Source organism: Eurosta solidaginis, chromosome 5 (assembly GCF_040869045.1).
Source record: "Eurosta solidaginis isolate ZX-2024a chromosome 5, ASM4086904v1, whole genome shotgun sequence".
In the NCBI taxonomy this organism is placed as follows: Eukaryota; Metazoa; Arthropoda; class Insecta; order Diptera; family Tephritidae; genus Eurosta; species Eurosta solidaginis.
The window spans coordinates 62,195,303-62,210,451 of NC_090323.1; the positions used below are offsets into that span (position 1 = coordinate 62,195,303).

The 15,149-nt window shown below is 37.2% G+C and overlaps 1 pseudogene; it reads left to right on the top strand.

The window, feature by feature from the left end:
* The first annotated feature begins 13,066 nt into the window (after positions 1–13,066).
* LOC137254165 (uncharacterized) lies at positions 13,067–14,911 on the top strand (annotated as a pseudogene).
* The last annotated feature ends 238 nt before the right edge of the window (positions 14,912–15,149 follow it).

Consider the following 15,149-nt stretch of genomic DNA (forward strand, 5'->3'; position numbering starts at 1 on the left):
TAATACCTTTCATTTGATACCCATATCGTACAAAATAAATTCTAGAGTCACCCCTGGTCAACCTTTATGGCGATATCTCGAAAAGGCGTCCACCTATAGAACCTAGGTTCACTCCCTTTTAAAATTATCATTAACACATTTCATTTGATACCCATATCGTACAAACAAATTCTAGAGTCAGGCCTGGTCCACCTTTATGGCGATATCCCTAAATGGCGTCCATCTATATAACTATGGTCCACTTCCTCTTAAAATACTCTTTAATACCTTCCATTTGATACACATGTCATACAAACACATCCCAGGGTTACCCTAGGTTCTTTTTACAACATGGTGATTTTCCCTTACTTTATCTCAACAGCTCTCAACTGAGTATGTAATGTTCGGTTACACCCGAACTTAGCCTTCCTTACTTGTTTTAGTTAAGATAGGTACATCTTGAAAACTATACCACATTTTTTTTTTTAATTGCAAAGCTTACTACGATATTTTCAGTTTGGTAAAAAAAAGTTTGAAAAATGCGGCTTGCTTATTTTAAATCATTTTCTTGACTATAATAGTGCATGTAAATTAAAAAAATTTATGATTTGTAAAACTACTTTAAATAACCTATTAAATGATGTATAGTTTATGCAATTCTCTATTTTTTAAATATTTAGTTTTGCCTTTTTAACAAACAAAAAAATTTAAATTTTACTTTAAGGACTCAATATGTCCTGAAAGGATAACGGTAGGTATAAATATCATATGGAGAATTTGTTCCCAGTTTCATTTTGTATAAAAATGATTATTACTTTATTTCTCCGAAAATCATTGTTTAAAGAGATATTGGTCTCTAAAGCCAGGCATAATTTTTAGGTCAATTTTTGAACTTTAGGTCAAATGCGCGTGGCTATTTCCCACTACAGATGGTCATATTTTTATGCAGAGCTTATTTCCTATTGTCAAGCTATCAAAAAATGCGCGGGAAGCGAAAAAATTCAATACTTTTGCAAATCCCATATGTTTTGTGGTCACTCTAATATATATATATATATATATATATATATATATATATATATATATATATATATATATATATGTTTGACCACATTTCACCATACTCAAAAAATATACTTGGATTTAGCATAGAAGTCTATCTATATGTCCGAAATGTTTTGTGTTTATATAAAATAATTAAATTTCAACAACCTAGATATCTTTATGAGAAACTAAAATTTGTAGAATCTTCGCGAACTCACAACTTCGTAGTCCCTAGGCATAGCACAGTAGCGGCTTCTAGATTATTCTTTGTTAGTGCTGTGAAATTGTGGAATTCTCTACCTATTCCAATAAAATGGATTAAGTCATATGGATGCTTCAAAACGGCAGTAACAGATCTCTTAAAACACTAACCCTCCCCTCCTCCTGTTTCAACCTACCTACCTACAACGCCTGTGTCGTATTGTCTAGAACTAATGTTAGCTTAAGCTTAATTTAAGAAGAAAAATTGTATTTAACCTCGTGAATATGTGCAATGAAAGACTCCAAGTCTTAATGTACTTTGAGATAAATAAATAATAAATAATAATAAATAATAAATATATATATACTAGCAGATCCGGCAGACATTGTTCTGCCCTAAATTTGGCCTATCTGCATACATTTTAATAAGCTTTTTCCGTCTAAATCTGCCCTACCCCTCTACACTTTCTCCTAATCTTTTTATTCACTCCTCCCTCCGTATTTTTCGCTTCATCTGCATCTTCGTCTCATTCTATCTCTTTCTCAGTTTCCTTCCCTTTCTCTTCTCTCAAGTTTTTCTCCTTCTACTTCATCTCTTATTGCCAGTCCCAGAGGGTGGTATGTAGTTTGTTCCAGTCCCATTCCGAGTCTGTCTCAGTCCCAGTCCCAGTCCTAGTCCTAATCCCAGTCCCAGTCCGTCTCTGGTATACTTCCCGGAAAAAAGCATCGTAAATACTAATATAGGCAAATTTATATACGAAATTTCAGGCAAATCGAATAGGACGTATGTAAATAGGTATGTGGGTATTATTAATTCTTGTCTTTATTTCGGCTTCGCATGCATATTTATCAGTTTTGCCAGGTTGATGCGACTAAATCGAATATCACAATGAACTTTAGAGCTCTCAGCAACAGCTTTCATTTGATATCCATAATACACACACATTCTAAGAGTATCCGGGTCCGTGTTTTGGCCTATATCTCGAGACCCTAGTCACTCAGCGGTGTAAAATTTACTCTGTAGTATAGCACACATCAACAGCTTCAATTTGATACCCGTAATATAAAAACACATTCTAGGTGTATCCGGGTCCATGTTTTGGCCTATATCTCGAGACTGTAGTCACCCAGCGGTGTAAAACTTACTCTGTACTAAAACATACATCAACAGCTTCAATTTGATACCCATAATGAAAAAACACATTCTAGGTGTATCCGGGTAACGTTTTGGGCTATATCTCGAGACCCTAGCCTCCCAGTTGTATGAAAATTATCCTGTACTATAGCACGCATCAACAGCTTTCATTTGATATCCATATTGTATAAACACATTCTAGGGGTATCCGGGTCCACGTTTTGGGCTATATCTCGAGACCCTAGCCTCCCAATTGAATGAAAATTATCCTGTACTATAGCACTCATCAACAGCTTTCATTTGACATCCATATTGTATAAACACATTCTAGGGGTACCGGGTCCACGTTTTGGGATATATCTCGAGACACTAGCCTCCCAGTTGTATGAAAATTATCCCGTACTATAGCACTCATCAACAGCTTTCATTTGACATTCATATTGTATAAACACATTCTAGGATACCTGGGTCCACGCTTTGGGCTATATCTGGAGACCCTAGCTTCCCAGTTGTATGAAAATTATCCTGTACTATAGAACTCATCAACAGCTTTCCTTTGACATCTATATTGTATAAACACATTCTAGGGTACCCGGGTCCACGCTTTGGGCTTTATCTCGAGACCCTAGCCTCCCAGTTGTATGAAAATTATCCTGTACTATAGCACTCATCAACAGCTTTCATTTGACATCCATATTGTATAAACACATTCTAGGGGTATCCGGGTCCACGTTTTGGCCTATATCTCGAGACCCTAGCCTCCCAGTTGTATGAAAATTATCCTGTACTATAGCACTCATCAACAGCTTTCATTTGACATCCATATTGTATAAACACATTCTAGGGGTATCCGGGTCCACGTTTTGGTCTATATCTCGAGACCCTAGCCTCCCAGTTGTATGAAAATTATCCTGTACTATAGCACTCATCAACAGCTTTCATTTGACATCCATATTGTATAAACACATTCTATGGGTATCCGGGTCCACGTTTTGGCCTATATCTCGAGACCCTAGCCTCCCAGTTGTATGAAAATTATCCTGTACTATAGCACTCATCAACAGCTTTCATTTAACATCCATATTGTATAAACACATTCTAGAGGTACCCGGGTCCACGTTTTGGGCTATATCTCGAGATCCTAGCCTCCCAGTTGTATGAAAATTATCCTGTACTATAGCACTCATCAACAGCTTTCATTTGACATCCATATTGTATAAACACATTCTAGGGGTACCCGGGTCCACGTTTTGGGCTATATCTCGAGACCCAAGCCTTCCAGTTGTATGCAAATTATCCTGTACTATATCACTCATCAACAGCTTTCATTTGACATTCATATTGTATAAACACATTCTAGGGTACCTGGGTCCACGCTTTGGGCTATATCTGGAGACCCTAGCTTCCCAGTTGTATGAAAATTATCCTGTACTATAGCACTTATCAACAGCTTTCATTTGACATCTATATTGTATAAACACATTCTAGGGGTACCCGGGTCCACGTTTTGGGCTATATCTCGAGACCCTAGCCTCTCAGTTGTATGAAAATTATCCTGTACTATAGCACTCATCAACAGCTTTCATTTGATATCCATATTGTATAAACACATTCTAGGGGTACCCGGGTCCACGTTTTGGCCTATATCTCGAGACCCTAGCCTCCAAGTTGTATGAAAATTATCCTGTACTATAGCACACATCAACAGCTTTCATTTGACATCCATATTGTATAAATACATTCTAGGGGTATCCGGGTCCACGTTTTGGTCTATATCTCGAGACCCTAGCCTCCCAGTTGTATGAACATTATCCTGTACTATAGCACTCGTCAACAACTTTCATTTGATATCCATAATGTATAAACACATTCTAGGGGTACCCGGGTCCACGTTTTGATCTCAAGACCCTAGACACGTAGCGAAAAAAAGGGTAGACGTTGGCCGATTCTCAGACATACCCAATATGCTCACAAAATTTCATGAGAATCGGTTCAGCCGTTTCGGAGGAGTTCAGCCTCTAAAACCGTGACAGAATAATTTTATATATTAGACTAGCAGACCCGGCAGACGTTGTTCTGCCCTAAATTTGGTCTATCTACATACATTATAAAAAGCTTTTTCTGTCTAACTCTGCCCTACCCCTCTACACTTTTTCCTAATCTTTTTAGTTACTCCTACCTCCGTCTTTTTCGCTTCAGCTCCATCTTCGTCTCATTCTATCTCTTTCGCAGTCTCCTTCTCTCTTTTCTCTTCTCTCAAGTTTTTCTCCTTCTTCTTCATCTCTTATTGCCAGTCCCATCGGGTGGTATGTATTTTGTTCCAGTCCCATTCCGAGTCTCAGTCCCAGTCCCACTCCGTGTCTCAGTCTCAGTCCCAGTCCTAGTCCTAATCCCAGTCCCAGTCTGTCTCTGGTATACTTCCCGGAATAAAGCATCGTACATACTAATAAAGACAAATTTATATACGAAATTTCAGGCAAATCGAATAGGACGTATGTAAATAGGTATGTGGGTATTATTAATTCTTATCTTTATTTCGGCTTCGCATGCATATTTATCAGTTTTGCCAGGTTGATGCGACTAAATCGAATATCACAATGAACCTTAGAGCTCTCAGCAACAGCTTTAATTTGATATCCATAATACACACACATTCTAGGGGTATCCGGGTCCATGTTTTGGTCTATATCTCTAGACCCTAGTCACTCAGCGATGTAAAACTTACTCTGTATTATAGCACACATCAACAGCTTCAATTTGATACCCATAATGTAAAAAAAACATTCTAGGTGTATCCGGATCCACGTTTTGGGCTATATCTCGAGACCCTAGCCTCCCAGTTGTATGAAAATTATCCTGTACTATAGCACTCATCAACAGCTTTCATTTGACATCCATATTGTATAAACACATTCTAGGGGTACCCGGGTCCACGTTTTGGGCTATATCTCGGGACCCTAGCCTCCCAGTTGTATGAAAATTATCCTGTACTATAGCACTCATCAACAGCTTTCATTTGACATCCATATTGTATAAACACATTCTAGGGGTATCCGGGTCCACGCTTTGGTCTATATCTCGAGATCCTAGCCTCCCAGTTGTATGAAAATTATCCTGTACTATAGCACTCATCAACAGCTTTCATTTGACATCCATATTGTATAAACACATTCTAGGGGTACCCGGGTCCACGTTTTGGGCTATATCTCGAGACCCTAGCCTCCCAGTTGTATGAAAATTATCCTGTACTATAGCACCCATCAACAGCTTTAATTTGACATCCATATTGTATAAACACATTCTAGGGGTACCCGGGTCCACGTTTTGGGCTATATCTCGAGGCCCTAGCCTCTCAGTTGTATGAAAATTATCTGTACTATAGCACTCATCAACAGCTTTCATTTGACATTCATATTGTATAAACACATTCTAGGGGTATCCGGGTCCACGTTTTGGTCTATATCTCGAGACCCTAGCCTCCCAGTTGTATGAAAATTATCCTGTACTATAGCACTCATCAACAGCTTTCATTTGACGTCCATATTGTATAAACACATTCTATGGGTATCCGGGTCCACGTTTTGGCCTATATCTCGAGACCCTAGCCTCCCAGTTGTATGAAAATGATCCTGTACTATAGCACTCATCAACAGCTTTCATTTAACATCCATATTGTATAAACACATTCTAGGGGTACCCGGGTCCACGTTTTGGGCTATATCTCGAGACCCTAGCCTCCCAGTTGTATGAAAATTATCCTGTACTATAGCACTCATCAACAGCTTTCATTTGACATCCATATTGTATAAACACATTCTAGGGGTACCCGGGTCCACGTTTTGGGCTATATCTCGGGACCCTAGCCTCCCAGTTGTATGAAAATTATCCTGTACTATAGCACTCATCAACAGCTTTCATTTGACATCCATATTGTATAAACACATTCTATGGGTATCCGGGTCCACGTTTTGGCCTATATCTCGAGACCCTAGCCTCCCAGTTGTATGAAAATGATCCTGTACTATAGCACTCATCAACAGCTTTCATTTAACATCCATATTGTATAAACACATTCTAGGGGTACCCGGGTCCACGTTTTGGGCTATATCTCGAGACCCTAGCCTCCCAGTTGTATGAAAATTATCCTGTACTATAGCACTCATCAACAGCTTTCATTTGACATTCATATTGTATAAACACATTCTAGGGTACCTGGGTCCACGCTTTGGGCTATATCTGGAGATCCTAGCTTCCCAGTTGTATGAAAATTATCCTGTACTATAGCACTCATCAACAGCTTTCATTTGACATCTATATTGTATAAACACATTCTAGGGGTACCCGGGTCTACGTTTTGGGCTATATCTCGAGACCCTAGCCTCTCAGTTGTATGAAAATTATCCTGTACTATAGCACTCATCAGCAGCTTTCATTTGATATCCATATTGTATAAACACATTCTAGGGGTACCCGGGTCCACGTTTTGGGCTATATCTCGAGACCCTAGCCTCCAAGTTGTATGAAAATTATCCTGTACTATAGCACACATCAACAGCTTTCATTTGACATCCATATTGTATAAACACATTCTAGGGGTATCTGGGTCCACGTTTTGGTCTATATCTCGAGACCCTAGCCTCCCTGTTGTATGAACATTATCCTGTACTATAGCACTCGTCAACAGCTTTCATTTGATATCCATACTGTATAAACACATTCTAGGGGTACCCGGGTCCACGTTTTGATCTCAAGACCCTAGACACGTAGCGAAAAAAAGGATAGACGTTGGCCGATTCTCAGACATACCCAATATGCTCACAAAATTTCATGAGAATCGGTTCAGCCGTTTCGGAGGAGTTCAGCCTCTAAAACCGTGACAGAAGAATTTTATATATTAGACTAGCAGACCCGGCAGACGTTGTTCTGCCCTAAATTTGGCCTATCTGCATACATTATAATAAGCTTTTTCTGTCTAACTCTGCCCTACCCCTCTACACTTTTTCCTAATCTTTTTAGTTACTCCTACCTCCGTCTTTTTCGCTTCAGCTCCATCTTCGTCTCATTCTCTTTCGCAGTCTCCTTCTCTCTTTTCTCTTCTCTCAAGTTTTTCTCCTTCTTCTTCATCTCTTATTGCCAGTCCCATCGGGTGGTATGTATTTTGTTCCAGTCCCATTCCGAGTCTCAGTCCCAGTCCCACTCCGTGTCTCAGTCTCAGTCCCAGTCCTAGTCCTAATCCCAGTCCCAGTCCGTCTCTGGTATACTTCCCGGAAAAAAGCATCGTAAATAATAATATAGACAAATTTATATACGAAATTTCAGGCAAATCGAATAGGACGTATGTAAATAGGTATGTGGGTATTATTAATTCTTGTCTTTATTTCGGCTTCGCATGCATATTTATCAGTTTTGCCAGGTTGATGCGACTAAATCGAATATCACAATGAACCTTAGAGCTCTCAGCAACAGCTTTAATTTGATATCCATAATACACACACATTCTAGGGGTATCCGGGTCCATGTTTTGGTCTATATCTCTAGACCCTAGTCACTCAGCGATGTAAAACTTACTCTGTATTATAGCACACATCAACAGCTTCAATTTGATACCCATAATGTAAAAAAAACATTCTAGGTGTATCCGGGTCCACGTTTTGGGCTATATCTCGAGACCCTAGCCTCCCAGTTGTATGAACATTATCCTGCACTATAGCACTCATCAACAGCTTTCATTTGATATCCATATTGTATAAACACATTCTAGGGGTACCCGGGTCCACGTTTTGATCTCAAGACCCTAGGCACATAGCGAAAAAAAGGTAGACGTTGGCCGATTCTCAGACCTAACCAATATGCTCATAAAATTTCATGAGAATCGGTTCAGCCGTTACGGAGGAGTTAAACCTCTAAAACCGTGACAGAAGAATTTTATATATTAGATATATATGCATATATATATATATATATATACCTAGAACTTATACCCAACTTTTACTACGACTTTTTATACCCGGGTACAGGTGTGGCCAGTAGCCTGTTTTACCCTTTTTTCTCATTTTTTCTGAGAAACAAGTTATTTTTTTAATGCAATGTTGTAGCTGACTGTCTTACGAACATTTTAAGTAGTTTTAAACATATATTTGTAGCCTGCTTCTAAGAATTGCGAGCATTTTAAGTTATTTCTAAGAAGTCAATAATTTCTATTGTTGTTAGAATTTTTAGAATACAACCTTTTTCGCGCACTCTTAATTATTTAGAAGAAGACATTATATTGTACCCTTGCTAGAATTTGCTGACAAACAACATTTGATATAATCCAACTACCTGGCAGGTAAGAAATGCTTCCAGAATCTTAAGGGTTGCAGCTATATAAACGGCTGTTTTGCGAGTTTATATTCATTGTAAACAGTTCTTTTGAAGTGTGAAGTTGATTTATATTTGTGAAAATAACAAGTCAGAAAAAATTTAAAAAATTACAACATGGATAGCAGAAGGAACATGGAATATTTGTCTTCGAATCAATATATGAGGTAAATACAAATAACTCAAATATAATTTCATAAATGAAATAAAAATTAATTATTTTTATACAGATTATCTGACGCTGAAAAAGAGCAGTACATACAAAACCTGTTTGACGAAATCTCAAATGATGAATTATTTTCCGACCCTGAAGGGGATGAAAGCGAACAAGTAGCAGTAGCAGATGGCGTGGTTGAATCGGATGTAGAAGACCCTGATTACACAATTGACAATGCCCAGGTAGATGAGGCTGATTACGAAGAATCTGACAATGAATCCGATGCTGCAGATGATTCTGAGGAGATTAATTTACGTGCAGCTGAATTCGTAGCACGTGATAGTACCATATGGAGCTCACAGCCACGACTTGCACGCCAAACTAGGCAACAAAATATTTTGCGACAGCGAAGTGGGCCCGCAAGATCAACTACTATGATGTCAATAGTCAATACATATAAAAGTTTTATGACTCCGGAAATGGTGGATATTATAGTACGCTACACCAATAAAAAAGCAGAAGCTACATATGCGAAACTAAACGCAAAACATCCAGAGGCGGAACCAAAAACATGGAAGAAGGTTACTTTGAGCGAAATGTATGCGTTCATTGGAGTGCTTATTATGACTGGCGCTAACCGCAGCAATGCCGAATGTGCGCCGGACTTGTGGTCGGTGGAAAATTGTCCATTATATCGTGCGCCAATGGGCATTAACCGCTTTCAGGCCATACTGCGGTTTATAAGGTTTGACGATGGCAACACACGGGCACAACGTTGGTAACTGACAAAGCTGCACCAATATCCGAGCTGTGGACCATGATGAACTACAACTTTGAGCAGTCATATAAGCCAAGTGAATATCTAACGGTAGACGAGCAGCTCTTTCCATATCCTGACCGCACCCGTTTCACGAAATTCATATATGAATAGAAACCGGCAAAATATGGCATCAAAGTGTGGTGGGTATGTGATGCCAAAAACGCATATCCACTGCGTGGACAAATATATACTGGTCAAGCACCTACGGGACGGGAAACTAACCAGGGTGAATGCGTGGTCAAGGATTTAGTAAGCCGCTTTCATGGAACCGGCCGAAATATAACGATGGACAATTTTTTTACATCCCTAAATCTACTGGAAAGCTTGTCATCCATGAATTTGACGGCAGTTGGAACTCTGCGGAAAAATAAGCCCTACATACCAAAGGAGATGTTGGCACACAAAGATCGTGCAGAGAGGTCAATTACATTCGGTTTTAGGCCCAACATATCCATTTGCTCCTATGTGCCGAAAAAAAACAAGGCAGTTATATTACTATCATCAATGCATGACGATGATCACATTGGCGAAAGCGGCAAACCAGAAATGATCGAGTTTTTTAACAAGACAAAATGAGGAGTGGACGTGATGGACCAATTGCTTGGATAATATACTTGCCAAAGGATGACAAAGCGTTGGCCGTTGTCCCTATTCTTCAATATGATTGATTTGACGGCAGTGGCAGCGTACATCATATATTATGAGAAGAATCCCAACATCAGATGCACCAATGCGAAGCGTAAGAGATTTCTTCGCCAGCTCGCCAAGGAACTCTCTATGCCCATAATTGAAGAGCGGGCGGTGAATCAGCAAGTGATGCGGAACTTCAACACAAAAATTGCAGTCGCGAGTTTCATAAGTACGGCCTTGCAAGGAAGTGCTGACAATAGGCCATCAACGTCTGCAGCTGCTGGTGCAAATCCAAAGAAATAGCAGGTTGGAAGCTGTTTTCTCTGCTACATCCATGACCAACACAGAAGACGAACGCGTAACATGTGCAGAATATGTCAGCGCCCAATATGCATACAGCATTCTTCAAATACATTTACATGTAATATTTGTGAAAATAATGAAGACAATTGAATAATTTAAATTTGTTTGCATATTTAGTTATAAGAAATAATCAATAAAATAATATTTTATAAAGAAAATAATAAATAAAAAATTTTTTCCTTCAAAAAATGAGAAAAAACGAGAAAAAAGCTACTGGCCACAAATGTACCCGGGTATAAGAAGTCGTAGGTGTCAACTTTGAAAGCTTATATCTCATCAATGCATGGACCTAGCATGACAAATAAGACACCAATCGACGTAGATTTACTTCGTTTTCCTAGATCAAGATTTCAAGTCAATATCTTTAGCGATTTAGGAGCTACATCACTCCAAAGTAGCTACTGGCCACACCTGTACTTGGGTAGAAGTCCTAGGGATATATATATCGTGAGCTAACTTTCTAACTTTACAAAGACCCCAACCAACTGATTTTGCGAAACTTTGTTTTTCGTAGATTTTGTTATGTTAAATAAAAATTTTATAGAGTTAGGACCAATAAAAACGGGGTCACGTGGCTGCCGTTGTGTGGCAATAGCGTGCTGTGCCTACCACACCGGAGATCCTGGGCTCGAGCGGGGGGCAAATAAACATCAAAAATTTATAAACAAGTTTTTTAACTGGAAAACAAGTTTTTCTAAGCGATAATGCTTTGGCAAATACTCTGAATGTATTTATGCCATGAAAAGCTTCTTAGCGAAAATTCACTGTCTTGCAGATGCCATTGGAGTCGGCACAAAACATGTAGGTCGCGTCCCGCCAATTTGTAGGTAAAATTTAAAGGAGCACTTGAAGAGAAGTTCGGCCCAAAATTTCTTAAAATTTTTATTTTATTTTTTCATGTACATAAATAAAAAATTTTTTTTTGCTTCTCTTCTAAAGTTTTAAATTTCCTACCTAAGATCTTTGTTTATTAATCTAACGATATGTATATATCTGTGGAGTTTTGACAAAACAACTTATCTCAAGATAGGAAATATTTTAGATATTAACTGCATGTAATTTTGTCAATTGGTATGCATATTTTGGTCTTACTGGTTTATTTCTATGATGTTTAGTTAGAAAGTTACAGTATCCGAAAAATCAACTTAACTCATTTTTTTCGAAACTGCGTCGGTGAAAACAACTTTTCTCAGTTAAGTAGAAAAATTCAAAAAACTTCAAATAATTGTAATCATTGTAGTTTTTCTATAACAACTTATATCGATTTAAGGCGGCCATGAAAATAAAAATCGTATTTCACAGAGCAACCATTTTCCAAATAAATTGTTATGTCAAATTACAATTAATTTTTTTGGCAACTTATATTGAAATAGTTTGTTTTGTGAAATTAGTATCGGGGTAATTTTGAAAAAACAAGACGTCTTATTTTGAAATACGTGCTTTTGTAAAAGTGAAAAGAGTGTTCAATATATTTTTTATCTATAAATAAGTGCTTTTGCCAAGTGCTGTATTGAAAAAATTTCAAAAATAAGTGATTTCGGTTACAATAAAACCATTAAAACTAAATATGCAAAGGGGACGCCAGATGGCAGGTAAGGAAAGTGTCTAAAAATACAAATCTAGTTAATTTATCAGAACCAAGTGTGTCAAAGCCATATTTTCATGATGATGGATTAGTGTTAGAGCCACTACCTAATGATACATCTTTTGATACTGGTGTTATTGATATACTAAATTCATATAACGTGCAACAAAAAAATACGAAAAACATTGAAAGTGATACAGAAAGTCCAGAATCTTGCGATAATGAAGATATTTTTTATGAGACAGATTTTCTTTACTCGGATTATATACCATCTACTCTGTCGAATTTGAGTTCTACTTCGGAGAATATCGAAGAAAGATCAGTAGTCGCAAGTTATAGTACTAATTGGGATCTACCCGAAGAAAATGATTCTCCCCCAAGAATGAAGGAAATGAAAAAACTTAATAAGCAAAACAAAAATTTGGGTAAAGAGTACTATACTAATAAAAATAAAAAGATGCCAGCTAAACAAATTGAAAGGTTAAAAAAATGCCGCAGGAACTGTCACTTAAAACTAAACTTTGACCCGCAGAAAACCCTTTTTAAAAATTATTGGAGTTTGGGGGACTACACTAAACGCCGACAATTTGTATCAAGTTTAATTGAAGTTGAGGCGAAACATTCTGAAACTTTTCGAAAATCAGCAAATCCTCGAGATCGCAAATATAACTATTTGTATCACTTTGAGATCAGTTCCGCAAGACATCGGGTATGTAAAATGTGTTTCTAAAAATATTTGAGGAAACCGAACAAGTGATTAAAACAGTAAACAAATACAAAGTTCAGCTGGAGTGTGGTGGACTTATTAAGGGAGATCGCCGCGGAAAACACGCTCCAAAGTCATTATAGCCGTAGACACACCAACATGTTGTACTTCCAAAGTGATCTCAATATTTCAAATTTATACAATCTGTATGCGGAAAAATTTGATGATCCAGTTTCAAAATCGAAATATTGTGAAATTTTTCGTTCATTGAATATCAAATTCAAAAAACCGCAGCTTGAATTGTGCAACACTTGCGAGAAGTTTATATTGCAAATACAAAATTCTTTGGACGGCGAAGAAAAATCTAGTCTTAAGTCACTACAAAGAGAGCATCACGACCAAGCAGACTTTGCCTATTGCTGTAAGAAAGCCGATAAATAACTTTCTGTAGCCGACAAAACTGTCATGATGTTTTCAATGGATTTGCAACAATGTTTGCCGACTCCTCATATAAATGCATCAATGTTTTTTTACAAGCGTCCGTTATGGACATATAATTTCACAATGCATGAGGGATCTACAAACAAAGCCCATTGTTTCATTTGGAATGAGACAATTGCAAAGAGGGGATCAAATGATATAGGATCGTATATTTTTAAATGCCTTTCAACGGTACCTCCGATGGTCAAACACATTATTTTATATAGTGACTCATGCCCTGGGCAAAATCGCAATGCCAATATCTGTGCAATGTTCCAAATGGTTTTAAAAAGCACATCTATTGAAACTATTTACCACAAATTTCTTGTAGTTGGTCACACCCATATGGAATGTGACACAGTGCATGCGCAAATCGAAAAAAAGAAAAAAATTCTTCAGGATCTATCCAACATCCACATGATTGGGCAAACCTTATCGCAGCTGCGAACAAAAAGTATATCGTTCACGAACTAAAACAAAACGACTTCTTTGATTTTTCCGGCTTGTTAAAAAATAACTTTAATTGGAAAACAACAAATAGCTCAGGTACACACATACTTTATTTTATCAAAGTCTGAGTGAAAAATCATTTTAAGTGCGATGGCGTTTCGCGAAGGCCCTGTCTCAGTAATCTATTATACTATAACTGTATATCTTTGAAGGACTTTATAACAATTTTCTTAGCGCCCTATGCCAGTATTTTTTAAATAACACCTTATTTGTTTCAGCATAAGCTCAAAACATTATCCACAAAAATATGGGATTTATAGAAAAATTCTGAGATAGAGCGTTATTAAACGTTTTTCTTAGATTTATCGTTTTCGAACTTGCAGCGAAGATAGATTGATAATACATTCAGACTTGGATAATATCTGTAAAACTATGCGAAATCGTTTCACTTTTACAAATCTGTTAAGCATTATCATATTATCATAATTTATAGTAGAAAATATTTTCCCCGGGTTCACAAGTTGTCAAAAATGGAATAAGCAGCACACTGCAAAAATTTCTCTTTGAAATATTATAAAGAGAAGTTTTCAAACCCGGAGGCAGCATTTTAAACTTTTGATGATATGTATAAATAAATACTTCATTTATTCACTTTTAAATTATGTTTTCCCACAGGCGAGAAATTCGAATGGAAAAAGATACGCTGGTTGCGGTATAAAAAGTCTACATCAGGCGTATTGCGTTATAAGAATTCCTTTGACTGTAATGAAAGTTTCAAGGAGTTAAATATTAATCAAAGACGACGAAAAAATTTGGATTTTTCGTTAAATAAATGATACGCAGGACCCATGGCTATTTCTTCCAGCAAGAAGAAAGACTTGTTGGATGTGTTACCTTTTATAAATACAGAATTCCACTGTTACTACAAAAATTTAAAAGTTGAAGGCGATTGCGAAGTGGAAGTAGACTCAGATATTGATGAAATCGAAGAAAATGAATAACGAGGTTTTAATAATAATAATAAAATTTAATATTTTAAATAAATGCATATGTAACTATTCATAAAAGTTATTGGATTTCCATAAAAATATACTATGTGTTTTTTACGTTTCACCTTATTTCACACTTGTTTGCTTGGCTAAGTCTTACAAAACAACGTATTTTAAAATAAGTGGAAATTTTTATCTATTTTATGTAGAAAATAGTTTTGACAAAACAACTTAATTGAAATAAGTATAA